Source organism: Macrobrachium rosenbergii, chromosome 28, assembly GCF_040412425.1.
Source record: "Macrobrachium rosenbergii isolate ZJJX-2024 chromosome 28, ASM4041242v1, whole genome shotgun sequence".
Classification (NCBI taxonomy): domain Eukaryota; kingdom Metazoa; phylum Arthropoda; class Malacostraca; order Decapoda; family Palaemonidae; genus Macrobrachium; species Macrobrachium rosenbergii.
The window spans coordinates 4,947,267-4,967,409 of NC_089768.1; the positions used below are offsets into that span (position 1 = coordinate 4,947,267).

The window sequence follows — 20,143 nt, forward strand, 5'->3', positions numbered from 1 at the left end:
ATGTGCAATACTGTAAATTCTAAAAGTCTCACAATGATGAATACCTTAAATTCACTGGACTAGACTACCAATATTCGTAAATTCCTCTTATGACTGATTATTATCAAATATCGCCTGATAAAAAATAGTAGCGCACAATATTACTAATGGGTTAATGACAGAATGAAAAGGAAAAATTTATCAAAAATTATATGATGCAATAAAATGCAGTGTTGAAGAATAGCTACGATGTTTTTGCTAAGAACTCACACAACTACAATTACAAAGTAGTTTCATTCTTAATGACTCATCCACTCTTTTGAAAACTCGATGCTTTGAATCCAAAATGAAATACAGTGCATGGTGTGGAAAAATCACATCATAGAGGTCTTTGAAATTAATCAGAAGAAAAAACTGCAAAATAGGTTACAACGATTGATATACACTACATGCAGTTGGAAAAACACATACACTGAGGGAAATAAAAATTCGAATTCGTGCTTAAAATGTAACAACAATTTCACCACTATTCACTGAGATTACTAGCAAGACAAGCAAAAGAATAATTAAGATATATGGAAAAACAATAAAATTACAGGTCACAGACTATAAAGAGCAAATGTCAAGATAAAAAGCCATTGCCACTGAAGCTACAACGTTTTTTGCTCAGCGCACACACTGGTGCTTTCGGCTTGCAAGTCAAGTCTCAGTATCCCTAAATTATCAAGCTAGCTTTTTGTTTTCTATTGTTTCCGCCTCAGCTGCCCAATCCCTTAGTGTGCGTTGTCGTTTCAACTTTTCCTTTGTTCTCTCCTACTCCCTTTTTCCCCCCCTCCTCTCTTCCTCTCCCTCTCTCCCAGAGACCAGGGTAAATCAATGTCTCTGGTACCAAAGGGTTCTGAGAGCTGCAGTAAATTCAGGAGAGATACACAGTAGCTTGCAGCCTTCTACGAAAGATTAGGCCCTTTAGGAGGGGCGTAATCTTATTGCATTTCAGTCCCTCTGATGTAGTAATGCTTGACAACAACAACAAAATAAAAATCGCGTTTTATATGCAAACAAAATTCAGACGGAACTATTCACAGACAACAGACAGCAGACTGCAGCGAAAAAAAATCGACTTCAAGCAAGCCTGTGTGAAGATGGTAACATTTTCACCTTCTAAATTGTGAGACCTGGGATTTACTGACCTTTGTGACTTGGCATAAGCAGTTCAGCTGCGCACCGCATACCTGTAAGAGGAAAAAGGTCGATGTTGAATTTATTGTACAGAGAAATAAGTGCTATGAACTAAAGGTATAAAAGTTTATAAAGCAGCTCGTGTTGTGGAAGTTTTCTGCATAGGAAGTTTATCCATAATTCAGAATAAGTGCAAATTTGGTTCTCACAATCGTTCTGTGTCCATGTGTGTCTCTTTCATGAATTTATCAAACTCAAGAAAGTCAATACCTAAAATTAAAGAATAACGGTGCCTCACTGCAGACGGAAGTATCGCAATCCGTAATTGTTTTAATTCACATTTTATCCAGAATTAAATAATGCTGTATTTGGTTGCATTCTTCATACGTAAATTTTGTATCCATTGAAAAAATAAAGAATAAATGTTAATTACATTATCTGAAAACTGTAAAGTACTAAATCACAGAAACGTAAGAAAATAATCTGGATGACTTGAAAACTACAACGTCACTTTACGACGTTACCCACCTGGCACTCCACACACACACACACACACACACACACACACACACACACGCGCGCGCGCGCGCTAGTTGACTGTACGCTACTCCGCTAGCGTACTCTTCAGACTTCACGCCACTGGACTCCTTCTGCTAGCTGCCTCCCACAGACGTCACCCTGATGAATTACCTGATGACGTCCCCCCCCGCTGTCCAGAAGTCCCCGAGAGACTACGCTCGAGTCCTACTTGAAGTAGCTCCTACGCGCGCTGCTACGTTGAAGATTACCGTATCCAGCTACTCCCTTCTAGGTGCTGATGCCCTGCTAGCCTACCAGCGCCCCAACACTTCGTCAAATTTTCCTCTGGCGGGGAACCTTGAGTGACAATGCTTCCACTGATGCCCTACAGCAGAAACTTGGCTCTACGAACCTCACATCTTGTCCACAGACGAAGGAAATGTGATCGAAAGTTGTGTGTTGGCCCTTTAACTATACCCCACCTGTGCTTACATACCAGTTCTCCTAATTCCTGTAACCATATCCCTGTTCCTCTCCCTCAGAGATTCCTGTGATATTGATTGTGGTGGAATTGTGATCAATAGTGACACATTTTAGTTTCATTCGCGTACTTGTGTTTAATTGTAATTATTACATAACACAGTGTCCTGATATTTTGCCTACGTGAATTCATTCTCATTTTACTCGAATCCATTCGTATGTGTTCATCTTTCCTGCTCTTGCAGATCCGTGATTTCGAGTCCCTGTTGTGTGGTATCAACTGTAGGTCAACGGTGCCACCTTCCTGCATATCCAGGTGCCATATCCGGTTGAGATATCCGGATTATCAACAGTGCAAAGTTCTCGCTCACCATATCCCTTACTGCGTATCCTTTGGATCCTCCCTGACATCTGTTGCTTGTTAGCCTACAAAAGGCCTAGTGTGTAATGATTTGCAGTTGTGGCACTTTGCTTGAGTACTTTGTGATTCTTTTGTGTAACGTAATTCTTGACAGTGCTGCAGAGCTCTATTGATAGCTCCTATACATATTTTATCTTCTGATTGAATCAGTGAGTTAGACTATTTAGTGGACACCTTAAGAGTACCTTCAACCCTTTCATTTACTGGTAATTTTGAGTATTTTCACTTTTAACTTAGTTCACCGGAGCACAGCCACCCTCAGTCAGATGTAGTTATCAGAAATCCTAGTTAGAGCCACCTTTCCATTTAGGCTACACGGCAGTCGAACGTGACAATATATATACAATACATACATACATACATACATACATATACATATATATATATATATATATATATATATATATATATATATATATATATATATATATATATATATATATATATATATATATATATATATATATATATATATATATATATATATATATATATAATATATATATATATATATATATATATATATATATATATATATATATATATATATATATATATATATATATATATATATATTGTCATTCAAGTAGTATTTGGTCAAAAACACACAAACACGTTATATATATATATATATATATATATATATATATATATATATATATATATATATATATACACACACAATATATATATATATATATATATATATATATATATATATATATATATATATATATATATATATATATATATATATATATATATATATACCTACACACACATATGTTTATATATATATATATATATATATATATATATATATATATATATATACACACATATTATACGCATATATATAACTTGTGATTGTGTGTTTCCGACCAAATACCACTTGAATGAAGATACATCTTGTTAGCGATAAATGTTAAAATTACTATGTAATATAATTTAGCAATCCAAACTGCCTCATGTTTGCTGCTCTTTGTTTTGTTAGTAGGGAAACTTGAAACATCTTTTACACCTACTACATCATAGGCATAAAGAGTCGAAAAAGCATGATGGCCAGGTTGGTGTGCCAATAAAATACTGTCAGTTAGGAAAGCAGTACCATTATCCCCATCTAAAAGCTCCACCAACACCCAGTAATTGCACCCGTTTTGAATACCAGATTCATTCCTTGAATTTCATGAAGATACACCGGCAATTATCATTATGAAATTCATGCTTGTTCTCTTACTGACATTTGCAGCCAGTAGACCAATCCACAAGTTCAGTTATGAGAAAACAAACATCATTGTTATATTACAGCGATATGTTCAACAAAAACGAAGTGAGAAAAGCAATCTCTTCCAAAATTGATGAAATGGAATTTACCAACTCGCTTCAGTCTGATTTATTCGAAGTTTCGAATACAACAGAACACAGCCATAAATGCCGATCGACTAAAGGAATGAGTATCTAGGATGCTCATTAAGCAAATGGCCTCCACGCCAGGCGGCGGGATCCTCTGAAGCATTTCACATTTATCATGTGAGGATCTAAAACACAGGAATATGCATCAAGTAGGGACATGTGCACGAACCATGCAAGCGCCATGCCAAAGCTACAGTCCAGGAGCAATACGTTTCATGTTTGTCATTACGGGAAAACATTTCGACATCGTATTTTGTTCAAAAGTTTGTAAATTATTAACATTTGTAAAACAAGCGAAAAATAATAATCTAAAAAGAGGGAGACCAAATAGATATGAAAATGACGAGAACAATGAAAGCTTTTCATCACACAAAAATAAACAGCTGAAAGTTCAACCATTTACATACATTAGAGAGAGAGAGAGAGAGAGAGAGAGAGAGAGAGAGAGAGAGAGAGAGAGAGAGAATGTATAAATTCCATTGAAATTAGCCAGAATAAACATGGTCGCTAAAAATCTACGGAATAAAATAACAAGGAATTTATCATGATTTTTACAATAGTTTGAAAAGATTCCAGAAAATATTATGTTGACAAACACCTGGGTAATGAACGTCAATTATTTTCATTATATATCTAGCACTTAATAAGCAAAAATCAGTTCCACTACACCGGGCAAAATCAAGAAAAATCTCTCTGAGTATCATGAAGTACCGCGTGAAAAGGCCTCCAACAAAGACACTTGCAATTTCTAAAAGAAAATAATAGTCACTGAATACTTGTGTAATAATGGATTCTGATTAATATACCAATTATATTACGTCTTTCGTGAGAATATGATTTAATTACTCAATGAAAGTGTCCCTGGAATGTGATGGTATTTTTGTAGTGAGGCATTACCGTGAGGAAATGATATATTAAAAGCTGATATTGAATATGTTACACTATACTTACAAATCTAATAATGAGAAAATGAAAATGACTATGCTGGTAAGAAGTTACTGTGGGATTTTGATGAAACTACCTGGCTGAGAACGATAAATGATGATGAGATTCTGAACTCTCAACGTAAAATTAAATTATCATGAATACTTCTGTGCTTCCTGTGCTCTGCTGCCACACCTTGGTTTAGCTGGCAAGGTCAGCAACCAGTCAAGGAAAACCCTAAATACCACGTGCACGTGGGTCACCACCGTCACCTGTACCACATGGTCTGGGTCACCAATGGTACTGTTATTGTAAGCACTTTTGTTTGCATGCTGTATCAAGAGTGGACTGAATCTCGACATATCAGTGCACTCTGGGCATCTGGCATATGACTTGACCTTTACATTGGTAACCCCCTGGAGTGACCTGATAGACAACATAGTTCCAAGCCACACCTTCCCTAACTTCTGTGGCATGTTGAAGAGAACAACGGCCATCTAGTGCAGGCAGGAGGAGGACTTTGTAATTAGGAACTGGTGAAGTTCTTTGCAAAGGATCCTCTCAACCAACATAACCAGCCAGTGCTGGGGAAGAGAGTAACTGTGATTGCCTTGAGTACACAATCTGTCTTTTTCACTGACAGCGAGGCATTTTGGAGGTAAAACTGTATCTCCACTCTCTGAAACCTGACAGATAGCTCAACCATTAAGAAAGGGTTAACGGAAATTTACAGCATTTACATCCATACTTTCGTCTTTCAATATCTCGTGAATGCTTAACTTCAACAGAACTATGTCTAAACAGTAGATTCTGCTGCATTTAGTCCATTATTTACCAGGGTCCGGTGTAAGAAGCATGTTTTTTTACCCACTGTACTGGAAAAAAATCTTATTAACATCCATCTAAGAGCTCTACAGAACTTTAGTGCCATAGTTAGTCAATTTCTGGCTTTGTTTGAGTACATATGGCCGTATTTAGTCCACTTGGTTGCCAAGGGCTTATTGTGAGTACCATGCTTTCATCCTCCAAGTGGAAGACAACCAACAATTTTCAAGGCAAATCGAGGCAGAGCTAAGCACCATAATTAGCCAATTAGTGGTTGGATGTTATGATGTAAGGCATGGCTGGAACATGTTGTCTGCTGGGTTGCTTAATAGGGTCACTATTAAGAGAGACACCCAGTGTACACTGATTTATTGTCAAGATTTTACCTGCTTTTGATATAGTGTACCAACATAAAAGTGGTGTCTCAGACCATGTGGCTTTGGTGATGCTGGTGACACACAAGCACATGGTCGAGAGGGTGCTCATTGACCATCTGGCAATGTTACCAGCTGAACCAAATGAGTAGCTGAACGCAGCCTCATAGTACCATATCCGCACCAAAAACAAACGGGTTTGACAAAATAACGATTATTTCTTATTTTAATCATTCACACTTCTGTAACTAAGTACCATCTCAACACCCTAATTGTTCTCCATCTAAACTCAGGCGTGGAAGTCACATATTGTTATTATTATTTTTCCAAAAACCCTCATCATTAGACATCCAAACATGCATATAACATAAGCATGCTTTATCCCTCACGTGTATTTTATTTCCCTTTTTTTTTTTTTTTTTTTGAGGGGAAGCCCTGTGTGGTTCATACCACTGCCACAACTTGATTTAGCCAGCAAGGTCAGCAACCAATCACGGATCATCATCGTCACTGCCACGTGGTTGTGTGACATCGACGTTACCTGTAACATGTGGTTTGGTCACTACTGGTGCTATAAGTGTACGGTCTTTTCCGTCCGTATGCTGAATTAAAAGTAGATAAAATATCAACACTAACTACTGTACTCCGGGCATCCTGTGTATGAATTAACTTTCTCACTTATAATGAAAAGAGGTGATCTCGGTAACGAGAAGTCACCGTTAAAGCGCTGCAAATCTCAATAGACTCGAGCAGCGGTAGACAAAGCCCTTCAACATTTATCTTGACCTTCACAGTGCTGGGGCACCCCCATGAATTGGGAATTTAGGTCAAGGCAATGGAAAATTTTCCACACAATATCTACAGTATCTTGCACCTTAAGGAGATAGTCTTTGGTTTGAAAAAATTTTGTTACGTCTCTAATATAATAATATTCAAACAACGCCGACTATCGAAATGACGATATCATCACTATATCACATGTACAATTACGATACTGAATACTACATCACTTTACGAAATATATACGTCGTTCGATCCTGTTTCTTCTTTTATAGTCCATATATCAATTAGTTTGAGAAATCTTTTTACAATATGCAATGAATCAATTATAACAAGTAAAAAATAAAACTGCAAGAAAATTTCTGGTCGTATACAAGTTAAGTATTTTGCCCAAATCATTATGAAATATTTCATTATGTTTAGATATGAACAGTCCTACCAAGCGTGTTATCAGAGTATCATCTGTATAAAAAGCTTCCTGTTAAAAGAATGTTGTTTTACGCAAGTAAAGCATAAGTGGGTAGAGTTTATCATATCTAATGTTATCAGATTATCATCTGTTTAAAGATCTTTCAATCAAAATGTTATTCCAAGTTAGCAAATAAGATAATTACCCTAACTATTATATAATTTATAACTTCCTTTCTTAAAATAAATACAGTTCGCTTTATTGAAAGGTGGTGAAATGCTCAGACATATGAAGTTTAGTTGGCATGCCTGCAAAGCTGAATGTTGAGTAGACCAGTCTGGATGCCCGATGACTTCTAAGTCTTACTTGTGTCAATTTTCTTCTTAATGTGATCAAAAATGTTAAACCGAATTAGAATATTTTTACAAATATCAAGGATAATTCAGGTATATCAGATAAGGAAACTGGGAACATTGGTTTTACAAATGAATGGTTTAAAGGGGGGTCATATAGGCCTAGAGTGAATGGTAACGGCTTATATGAACGGAGTTACCGGTTCTTTTGGGTGTTACACTAAATATCAGGATGTGCACAGTATTTATGAACCGAAACTGACTAAAGTAACCACTTATGTTGAATATATGGAAAAAACAATCCATTGTTGTGCTTCTTTAATTTTGATCGAAAGGGCCTACTGACTTATCTTATGATGTTGTTCTGTAAATATATTCAAAAGCGTTTATTGAAGTTTTATTAGTAATTTTTTTTCAATGCAGGGAATTTTTTAGTGTCAAGTTTTAGTTCGACTTCTTATTCACTATCAGTACTATTTCCAATTATTATTAATTAATTAAGATTAATTAAAAACAGAAATACATTATCTTTGTTTTCCTGGTTTACCTCACCATGAGGAATACAATCTAAAGTAGTGAATAATTTAGTCCTCAAACATACGGGTTCGGAGTACCATTCAGTATTTTAATGATCAATTATAGTTTTGCATAACTACTGTAAAAGAATACATTATTGATTATGAAAATCTAATAGAACACATACTTAGTAACAAAAAGTCATACTGCATGTCATAAGAAACCTAGCTAGTCACTGACCAGGCAAGGCGTAATAGGCCTAGCCAAACATTTATATGTCAATATTTAATATTCAGTATATCTTTCTATATTTTGACTATGATGAATAAAAAAAAATGTATTAAAAGCTTTGTTTATAATGCTGTATAAGCAAAACATATAGGACTACAAATTTGGAGTGTTAAAATGAAACCCTACTGAGACCGAAAAAAAAAATTGTTTAGGACGAGTCACATGAAAAGCTTAAAACCACAGTTCTTAAAAGAAATAAGAAACCTAAGAACAATAATCATTTTAATTTCCTTTAAATGGAAAGCTATTTAGCTTGACTATCAGGATACTGGTTGCTGACCTAATATCCGTTAGCGAGTGACTTGTTCATTAGTTATAGATCTAGCCAGCTTTGTGCGGGAACGGGTTCTTGCTCTAGGGCAACCAGTAACCGAGTGACAGAAACGGTTAGTTAGTCTACTCATCTAGGCACATCAGCCAACAGTTGCCAGATACCACTTGCTGAATACTGCCATATGCCTTATGTCTGAAACATTAAAGGAACTGATGCAATATTTTGTATCCCAATGGTACTCATAGGAATTCTAATGCTGCCCTTGCCCTTCGTATGAATGCTTCAGATATGGTTAATAATAATACTGAAACTGTTGATAGTTTTTTTTTTATTGTGTGATATTTACGGTGGTTAATATGGCATGGAATGTATATTTTCCGGTTAAGTATTCCTCAGTTTAACCAGACCACTGAGCTGATTAACAGCTCTCCTATGGCTGGCCCGAAGGATAAGACTTATTTTACGTGGCTAAGAACCAATTGGTTACTTAGCAACAGAACCTACAGCGTATTGTGGAATCCGAACCACATTATACCGAGAAATGAATTTCTATCACCAGAAATAAATTTATATTTTCCGGTAATAATCTCTGAATTCAACATCCTTGAACATGATAGTGCTCAGATATCACTCGTTTACATTTCGCATACGTGCAACCGAGTCAGGTTTGCCAAATAGACACAACGAATGAGAGTTGACCTGTTGGAATGAATCTTTGTCCCAGGAAACGTGTTTCTGGATCAGTTTGATAATCGCTGTTGCTGCATCATGGTTTTCACCACCGAGAGAAACAGGAATTACTATTAGAGTAGGTCACCATATTTGTGCAGTTTTAAATGTTTCCAAGTACTTCCTTTTTGCACAGAAAATTTTACATTACTGACCTTTGCCTACTTATTAACTTTATAATTTATAGACTACAAGCAATTAATGTGACAGGAAATTATGCTACCATATTATTCATATTATTAGTTTTTTTATGAAGCCACAAAATCAACCCTTTAGTAAAACAGCAGAAATTGAAACGATCGGCATCTGGTAAACTAACTAAATACCGGTTTCTGGATTTTGTATAACTTAAGAGACACAAACACATATGACGTTTTATTTCATAATTTACGAAGTCGTGGATGTGAATACTGTATATCCTATACTTATTTTCTTACATATAATACACATATATGAAAAGGGGCTTTCATAAAATTTGCTATTAATATTGTTTTTATTCTAATTGTTGACCAAAAAGGCCTTAAACTTCCACACACACACACACACACACACACACACACACACACACACACACACACACATATATATATATATATATATATATATATATATATATATATATATATATATAGAGAGAGAGAGAGAGAGAGAGAGAGAGAGAGAGAGAGAGAGAGAGAGAGAGAGAGAGAAACTGATTCCCACTGTAGATCTTGGCATTTCAGATACCGAAACTCGACCCGAAAACAGTGAAGGGCCTTATTACGGAGGTCACGGCACAGCCTAGTCTGGGAATATCAGTGATATGGTCACTACCAGGCACTTGCGATAGGTCAACTGACTAAGCTAAATGTAACTGATAGGTTGGGAAGCTCCGAGCCTCCAACTGCCAGCCATGGAACGTGAAAGCTCCAGTTGTTTGCCATCCGTCAATATTTCATTTTAATGCCATTTATTTCACAAATATTGCTTTAAACAGTAAACGAAAAAATATGGCAATTTTATTACTACTTTTGCTTGCATTTAAATGGAATGATCTGCATAATATTAATCAAACTGTAAGTTACATCGTATTTTGTTTGTCAAGTCTATTTTACTTCTATCTTGGATAAAATTACAGCAATACTGGCAACTGGCAGAAAAACTTGGCTGCATAATCAGGAATTTAGATTGAAAGATTAAAAAAAAAAAAAAATGAGAGAGAGAGAGAGAGAGAGAGAGAGAGAGAGAGAGAGAGAGAGAGAGAGAGAGAGAGAGAGGTAGTATAAGTCCACAGTGTGAAGGACAACGAGTAAATGCCAAAATCTACAAAGGAAATTTGTTTCTCTATCTATGAATCCCTTCTCCTATCTATCTATAAATATAACTTTTTTATATAATTTATTGATGTCCTACGGCGTTCAATAAAAGAGACAAATTCATAGCATCAAGAACGTGCAGTTCAGAGAGAGAGAGAGAGAGAGAGAGAGAGAGAGAGAGAGAGAGAGAGAGAGAGAGAGAGAGAGAGAGAGCAGTAAACAGAATGTAACAAAGAGCTGCAATAGAGGTTGAGAACACTCAAACATAAGTAGTTCGAATCTCAGATGCCAAAATGGCTCTCAAAGTTGGCAACTGCAATTTACTACTCTCTTTCTTTCCACTTACTCATCTGGCAGTGAAATGTTGACTTGGGAAACTATGTAAAAGGTTTTTTTAAAAATCCCTCCTTATTTTTTATATATATAACTTTCGTGAAATCGAGGAAATTATTTCTGGCAGTAGAAGAAGCGACTTTCATATATGAGGGTTACGTGAGGATATACTGTATAATCAATAAAAACAAAAAGCCAAATTCTACCTACTCCTGTTTGGATGATATAAGCAAACTTGCTCAGTTGTTTTTATTCTTAATTAGGTTTACTTATTGTACCGAGTCGCTTGCATAAAAGGCATACAATATGTATATTTTGTCTTTTCAAGTGGCCCACCTGAAAAGGTTTTTGTAAGAAGATTTCTCTTAACTTCCCGAACTTATGGCGTTAACATTGCAATTCTTACTCATTGTTCTTCTTTGCTCTTATCTTTTTCCCACAGTGGCACTACTTTTTGCGGAGTCTTGTGGCGGAAGTTCACGAGAATGTTTGCTGAAGTTTGTCTTGACTAAAAAGTTACAAGGGAACTGCAGCAATTATGAGTGACGAAGAACCACACGGGCAGTTCTCAATGCTTATGATGTTTGGAATCTTAAGGGCTCTTTGTTCTGAACTCATTATATTTAACCGATTAATTTTCTTCGAGATGGACTGTAGTTATTATACAATACTTCATATGTTCTGAAAAATAGAGTGTGCACTGGTTGCGACAGTGATAGGCCAGTCTGCATTCCAAGTAAAAGTATGTAATGTTTTAAGGCAAGTATATTTACAGAAAAAAGACCGATAATTGCAGCCTCAATGAAATCTGATGAGCTACATCCAACCAACCCTTCACTACGGATATAAGTTCAATCTCGTTAAAATGACTTAGTTTATAAGTTATGCTCAGTATCTAATACGCAGTCTTTTTAAGTAACCCGCAGCGGAGAGAAGTTATTAGTTTTTAAAAATGCTAAACACCGCATATCTAAACACTTTGGTTTTCAGAAATTACTAATCTGTTAATACAGTGTGCAGACAATGTAACTTTTCATTTAGTCATTTCTCCCGTAATGCAGATTCAATGTGGCTGCTAGCCTTAAAAGTGAGATGAAACGGGTTAATAAGTCAGGTGATCAATTAGGTTAATAACCTGAACGTCAGCAAACCCATGACTCTGGATTGGCTGTGACGTTTCGTTTTCCACTCCACGATTTACTGTGCATATTTAGCATTCGACCTCATGAGTGACTTTGGCTACTATTGCTAGAAAGCAAGACTCACAAACCTTGTTATTTGTACAAATATTTTCGCATTAAAATCAAAGTCTAAGAAGAGATTCGGCAGCCGGGCAGAATCTTTCTTGCGCAGACAGTGCTGCGCAAAAAAGGATTTTCCTTTTTCCCAGCAAGGTTTTTAGTGATCTTGAGTCAGCATCTGAAGAAATTTTTTTTGTTGCGCTAACTCACACTGTCGGTTTGTGTGTACTACTCATCACAAAGAGCGCTGTCACCTATTTTACGTAAGTCACGATCTCACACTAGCCAGTAACAGACGTCTTTCGTTTCTATCCTGAAAAACTGTGAAACTTCTGCCTTGTCAAGGATGTAGATCCTCCAAAGTCGAAGTTTAATTACGAGACCGTAGCATTCCTACAAGAACCAGGTCTCATTGACGTCGTTTATTGGGCGACTTCTCAACTTCCCTACAGTCGTGTATATATTTCTTTGTATGTTTATTGTTTGTATGCGATATCTGTGATTTACATCTGTATCAAATGATTTACGTTTGGTTCCCTGATTCTCATGTGTGGAAGTTTGCTAGGCAGGATAATGATATTTTTGATTTCATTCCACTTGGCTGGATAAGCATTATGAACGATGGTTAAAATAATAACTTATCTTTTACAGGTTCCGAGGATATCTTTCACATCCTTTCCAGTTACAAGTAAAATTTCCCAAAACTCTTCAGAAATTTCTTCCATCGATGTATAATCAACTGTCTTAATCCTATGGGTTTTTCGTGGAATTTAAAACCGGCATTACCACTTGCTGGCTCCCACTTAGTTTCCTCATCGCCTGATGCTCCATCTACAAGCAGCGTCTCACATCAGCAAGCGACAGTCTTCCAGACAACAGGAGACTGATACAGTGAGATAAAACGAGTGGTATACAGTTGCTCCTAAGAACTCATGATGTAAGAATGCCTCCTAGACCCATTTATTCTACGCAACTATCAGATTTTACGAAAAGATTTAATGACAGAAATCGAGGTCCACTCTTTCTACACTTACAAAAAAAAGATAAATGGAATTCAATATGGCGCTATCGGACAAGCAGACAGGGGAATCACAAGAGGAAATCAGACAAAACACACCGAAGAATACGGATCTAATGACATCCACCCCTCGCCGGGATATTGTGCGTCCGCCTTTTGGAAACGTTCATTGATATTCAATATTGAATACCACATTATGTGTTTGCTAGGACGCAAAATGGTGGAAACTTTTGTTCTCAACACGTAGATGACGTCGTTCGTACCCTGGGAATCATATAAATGCGAACGAGTTGCACTCGAAAAACATTTCTTTTTCTTTTCTCTCTTCTTTTTCCAGTGGACCACGCACGGAAGGCAAAAGCAGTCCAAGGATTGTCACATTTCTAAAGGAAACTGCTTGCATTTCGTCCATGCCTCTATTTATTGTGCATTTTTATTTTACGTACCGAGAGTTACATTTCATATAAATATTAAAATGAAGCACACAAAATTCCATACAAATTTAACAAGGCGGAACACTATATTGCCTACATGAAAAAAGAAAAAAAATAGATAAATAAAATAGAGAAATGCTCGTCTTCTAATGTCACCTCTTCATGACTCCCGAATACAAAAGGAACTACTCTCTCTCTCTCTCTCTCTCTCTCTCTCTCTCTCTCTCTCTCTCTCATTTGTTTTCCTGCTGGCACCTACCAATCCGCACCCTATGTGTATTCGAGACTCGTCCCGTGTTGGTAATTCATTCACGGTAAGTTTTACTTACTCGTGGACAAAGATCTCACACGTGGAGGCAGGGAGAAATAAGGAAGCGCACTTATTGATTATCGAAAAGAGCGTTATTCATTAGCCATTAATTTCCAGACCATGTCACATCTTACTTTTACCGAATGTCGCACATATGAATGTTGCTCAAACATCAGCCAATCGATCTTCAGCATAATATCCCTCCACAAAAATGCATAAACAAAATGTAATTCCTTGAAAAAATAAAAAAATTGGACAGTAACTGCGAAAAATGCAGGCAATTATATAAATGTTCCGTACACACACATATACGTATATGAATGTATACATATATATATATATATATATATATATATATATATATATATATATATATGTATATATATAATGTGTGTGTGCACATATACAGTAAATTTTACCATAAAAATCATAAATGAGAATAGCCCTTGTGAAATTTGGATTAATAATAATAATAATAATAATAATAATAATAATAATAATAATAATAATAATAATAATAATAATAATAATAATAATAGTTACATTCCAGTTGATAATAGGAGACCCCATAAATAAAATCGTGTTTTATTTTCATCGTGTTATATACCTATTTTTATATGTGGACTATTTACACAATCCTGTTCTTGGCTTTAGATAGCTCCTGCTGACATCTGAAGATATCAGGGGGCTATTGTAAGAACAGTATTGTGTAAATAGTTCATGTGTAGAAATGTACACGCGATAGAAAGCAAATAGACACACAAATTTCACTAAATGGGTCTTTCCCTTCTATTGATAACAACCATTTCTATGACGATGAATTCATGAAGCTAAAACAAAGCTATGACTATTGTGAGTTCTAGCTTTTGTCCAGTCAATTGATGTCAATAGTATTGCAAGAACTTTCATATAAGCATAGGCGTTTGTTTTAATAATAATAATAATAATAATAATAATAATAATAATAATAATAATAATAGTATCAGTTGAATCACGTCTGGTCACGCAGCAAGCGAAAATGAGAACTAACTGAAAATGAGTTCTGTGGCAGAATGATCGCAAGGTTGGACCCAGAACCACTCTACTCTATAGAATCCAGTAATCAGACGAAAAGCTCTTAAAACATAATTCACACTATGTTAAATGGGATTATATCACACCTTACCAAATATTCATAAGCTAATTGCATAGGGATAATATGTATATATTCTGTATACACACACACACACACACATATATATATATATATATATATGTATATATATATATATAAATATATAAATATATATATATATATATATATATATATATATATATATATATATATATATATATTATATATATATATATATATATATATATATATATATATATATATATATATATATATATATATATATATATATATATATATATATATATATACTGTATATACAGAATATGGACATATTATCCTCATGCAATTACCTTATGAATATTCGGTAAGATGTGATACACTCCCATTTAACATAGTTTGTTGTTCCACGGGATAAATCAGTTGCATATATATATATATATATATATATATATATATATATATATATATATATATATATACATAAATATATATATACATACATACATACATATATATATATATATATATATATATATATATATGATTATATTTGTATATATATGTACATATATGTATGATGTGTGTGTGCATAATACTTTAGCAATATTTGTGTAATTCGCAGAAACTTTCAAAGAAGCTATATATAAAAGAATGTTATGTGCCCATAGGACATCATTATTTTTAACAAAAGTTTTTAACAAAGAATGGTAGAGAGAGAGAGAGAGAGAGAGAGAGAGAGAGAGAGAGAGAGAGAGAGAGAGAGAGAGAGAGAGAGAGCTTACACTGTAGATTAATTAATTATTTAAGCAGCAATTTTCTGTTGCCTTGCCAAAGAATGACTGTTTTCCATTCGAAACTAATTTTTAATGATTTCCGGAAAGAATATTTTGAAAGCCTTCATTCGTTACCGTTCTTTTTCTTTCACTAGTTTATAATTATCAACGCCAGCATTCCAGAAAAGTGAGAACGTTCGCTAACAAACTCACTACCAACTGGCGATGGATGAAGATAATGTTGCAGAAGCAAATAGAATGACAAAATTAATGTATATTTCATTAAAATTGTGGAAAACGAGAGAAATGCAATAACAACGGCAAAAAAAAAAAGCTGAAAAATGCCACGAGAATGAAAAAATACGACCGAAGTAATACATTATCATTGTACACGATGAAATACTTGTTCATGAACATATATGTCTAAGCATTTCCAAGAGAAACAATGGCGCCTTAAATTCTCGATTTCCTCATACTTTGAATGTGGAAGTAAATGACGAGGCTCTTTCCTTCGGTGGTGGGATTCAAACCGGCGCACGCTAGTAAGAGTGAGGTCACCATAGCCCCATCATTCTAGGAAGACGGATATACATCCATTTCAGTTCATACAAACTTCCATACATATACGTGCCGAATTCAGAACAATTTTACAGCAGCTGAAATAGACCCAGTTTCACCAGTGCATCAAAGTGAGTTAGTTTGTATTTCCCTCTTTTTAGAGCCGCCAGTCACTTTCAATTTATACTGATGAATTTTTAATGGCCAAAATGACCGTCTACATTTGTTCCCTTTTAGATATAAATGGAAGTATAATCTATACGTACATATCTATGTATGCCCATGGCAAGGAACTGCATGCGGGCACTAAGCTTAAAGTAAAAAAAAGTTCACATATACACTGCATTAAACAAAACATTAATAAGATCCACCATCATCACTATCATTCATTATTACCCTCTGCCCCAAGAATACAGAAGGGCACGATTAAACTTCTGTCATCAAGCTATCTTCCTATTTTCTTTTTAGTTTAAATAACGCCAGCTAGTTCTCTTCTGCAAGGATTTTCCAGGTCTCGCAGGTCCATCTAGGCAATAATGATAGATGATTAAACAACCAGCCCTCCTCAAGCGATGTCCCAATCCCTCTCCACCTCGATAGTCAAATTAAATCACCACCCTTTAAATTCCCTCCTCAAGCGATGTCCCAATCCCTCTCCACCTCGATAGTCAAATTAAATCACCACCCTTTAAATTAAATCACCACCTGCTGCACCTTGAGTAACGTCTAAGCCATTCCTAGGATCTAGAAGAGCCTCCTAGATGAGGCCCCCGAGGGTCTTCCTAACTGAACTACTTTCTAGCCTTCTAGCTAAGTATGATAATCAGTAGAGGGCTCAATGCTGATCCTTGTTATACTCGTACGCCAGCACTTTGCTCAAACTCACTTTAGATTGTGTCTCACAATACCTTACCAGCGCTTGGTGTAGGATTCCTTCTAACAACTTTCACCCGTTGAACTCGCATCTAGCTGATTACATTGGTGCTCGGTCGAACGTCTCCTCCAAATATGCGAGTATATGAATTATGAATTAGCGTCTTCCTTTTTGAAAATCCCTTACATTCTGTTCTCTTCTTATAAAGATGGCCGATGTGGTCGATCTTCCTCGCACAAAACTAAACACTCCAGTATTAATTGCAGACTTCTCAATCTCTTTTCACTGGTACTTTCAATCACACTCCGACAATCTCTATAACGTTCATATTGTAATTTATTGCTTTCTTTGCTTCATTTATTTTTGTTGCCAACAGTCCATTCTTGTGGTCTTCCTTTACAATGCTTCATAATTTTGACAGCTTTCCATCTGTGTTTAACGCATCACACGTTGTTCGTCATATGCTGCTCAGAAGTTACCATTTTCCTTTATCTTAGGGTTCTATTAACCTCTTCAGACGTGTCACTGACTGGTTCTTGTTCCATATCAGCAGCCTCCTTATCACACATACACTATTGCCATTTTGTAGTTTCCCCTAGGTATTATTGTCATTGTTCCCTTACTGCTTCCTTTTCAAATGAATTTCCTCCATTTTCAGGCATATGTTTCCTTTCTATTTTTCCTTCCTTTTCTTGCTAAAAAACATTTTCTTTCTTCCTTTAAGAATTTCCCCTATGCCTTGGCCTCCCGTCGAGTGCCTCCTCCTACTTCTCCCAGAAGACCTCTCTATTCTTTTCTCTGACCCTCCTCTACCCGAGCTGAACTAGGACGCTATTGTTTTCCTCAAATTATATTCCATCACTCCACCACCATCTTCCCCCATATCCATCTCAACCCCGCATATACTCACCCATATATAATGTGTATGTGTGTATGTATATATATATACATATATATATGTGTGTATGTGTATGTATACACACACACATATGTATATGTGTATATATAAATACCGTATATTTATATATATTCCTTCCCTGTTGTCATGCCAAAGAATTCTGCTACTGTTTGAATTCCAGGCTCCAGGGGGTCTGAATCCGCCCTTTGATCCTGTTGCTGATGTTTTTTTGTTTTTGTTTTTGTTTCATATCATACTTTTTCCATTTAGAAACTTCCGTGACTTTATTTTCGCGCTCTCTCCTCAACTACCATCTTTCTCTCATTTCGTTCGTCCTCAAATTATTTTCGGTCTCCCAGTTTGTCCATCCTTGTGTGTTATCAACTTTTGTCTGTTTTCCTTAATCATTTTGTAAACCTGTATAGAAAAAAGTTATTTATTTCCTTGCTTGTCCATTCTTATATGTTATCAACTTCTGTTTGTTTTCCGTAATAATTTTTTAAGCGTGTTTGGAAAAAATCACATATTTCCTTGCTTGTCGATTTTTATATGTTATCAACTCCTGTTTGGTTTCGGTAATCTTTTTTTAAGCCTCTTTGGGAAAAAATGCCACTAATTTCCTTACTTGTCCATTATTGTGCTATTAACTTCTGTTTATTTTACGATATCATTTGTCACTTATTTCTTGCATTTTTGTACGCGACTTCTTTATGTTTACGAACATTAAGCGACAAGTGTCATTTAATACTGAATTCACTCTATCTTCGGAATAATTTACACCAAAATTAGTTATAGGTGATCACTGCTTCTGCGCCGGCCAGGACTGGAACCGTGTCCTCGTTTAGAAACAACGAACGGCAGACAGCGACTTTGACCACCCGACTAGTAACAGGAATATAAGTTGATATGACTCTAAAGTACGTATTCCTGTTGGATTCAGGTTCTCTACTTAGAACCGACATATTCACCCCACCTCCACCATGTTAACTGACTGGCAAGTTTATAGCACTTGGCTAATTATGGAAGGAAAAATGTTGATGCTTTTGAAATACATTATTTGAGAGCATTGTTAGAATAAAAAGGACTGAAAGGGTGAGAAATGATAAATGTAGTAAATGGTTAGTATACGTGAAAAGATGAACTAGGGTGTTTTGAGGTAAAATTTTGAAAGTAACGGGAGAGAAAAGAAAAGTAAAATCTAGCAGGTGGTGGCTAGACAGGGTAGGACAGCAAGGAAAACTTAAAGACCTTAATTTCCAGGAGATGAGAAATTCTGTGACAGATAAGCAAAAGGCACATGGTGTGAGAGGGAGCTGGTTTCACAGTGGATAAGCTCTCTCTGTAGATGTATCAAACTACCATTATTAGAGGAGCGGATTATTCCATAGTCTAGGGTGACTCATAAACAATACAACACTCACAAAAGCATACTTGAACAATACCCGGTCACACAAACAGCCGAATGGTAAAGTACTCGTCACTGAAGTCAGAGGGGGCTGCTGTCGGGGATCAAATCGCCCAGGTGACGAACCACTTATGAATTATAATACCCCTTACGTATAATTTCCGAGGTATAGAAAACATTTGGATATTGGATATTTAACGACATTTGTAGCTTAATGTTTGTGAATAAAAATGTCAAGACAATTTGATAAAAATTTATATATATATATATATATATATATATATATATATATATATATATATATATATATATATATATATATATATATATATGTATAATTTTTTCTGACTCACATCAGGATCGAACCCATGTCTTTCAATGATTACGTGACTGTGTGTTGATTATTTCAATAAATAAATAA

At 35.5% G+C, this 20,143-nt stretch overlaps 1 long non-coding RNA gene across 1 annotated transcript in view; it reads right to left on the minus strand.

The window, feature by feature from the left end:
• Positions 1-340: 340 nt before the first annotated feature.
• Positions 341-20,143, minus strand: part of LOC136853990 (uncharacterized) — a 101,535-nt gene continuing 81,732 nt past the window's right edge. Inside the window, exon 3 of the long non-coding RNA XR_010857590.1 lies at positions 341-1,211. This is a non-coding gene — a long non-coding RNA (uncharacterized lncRNA). The remainder of the gene's footprint in view (positions 1,212-20,143) is intronic.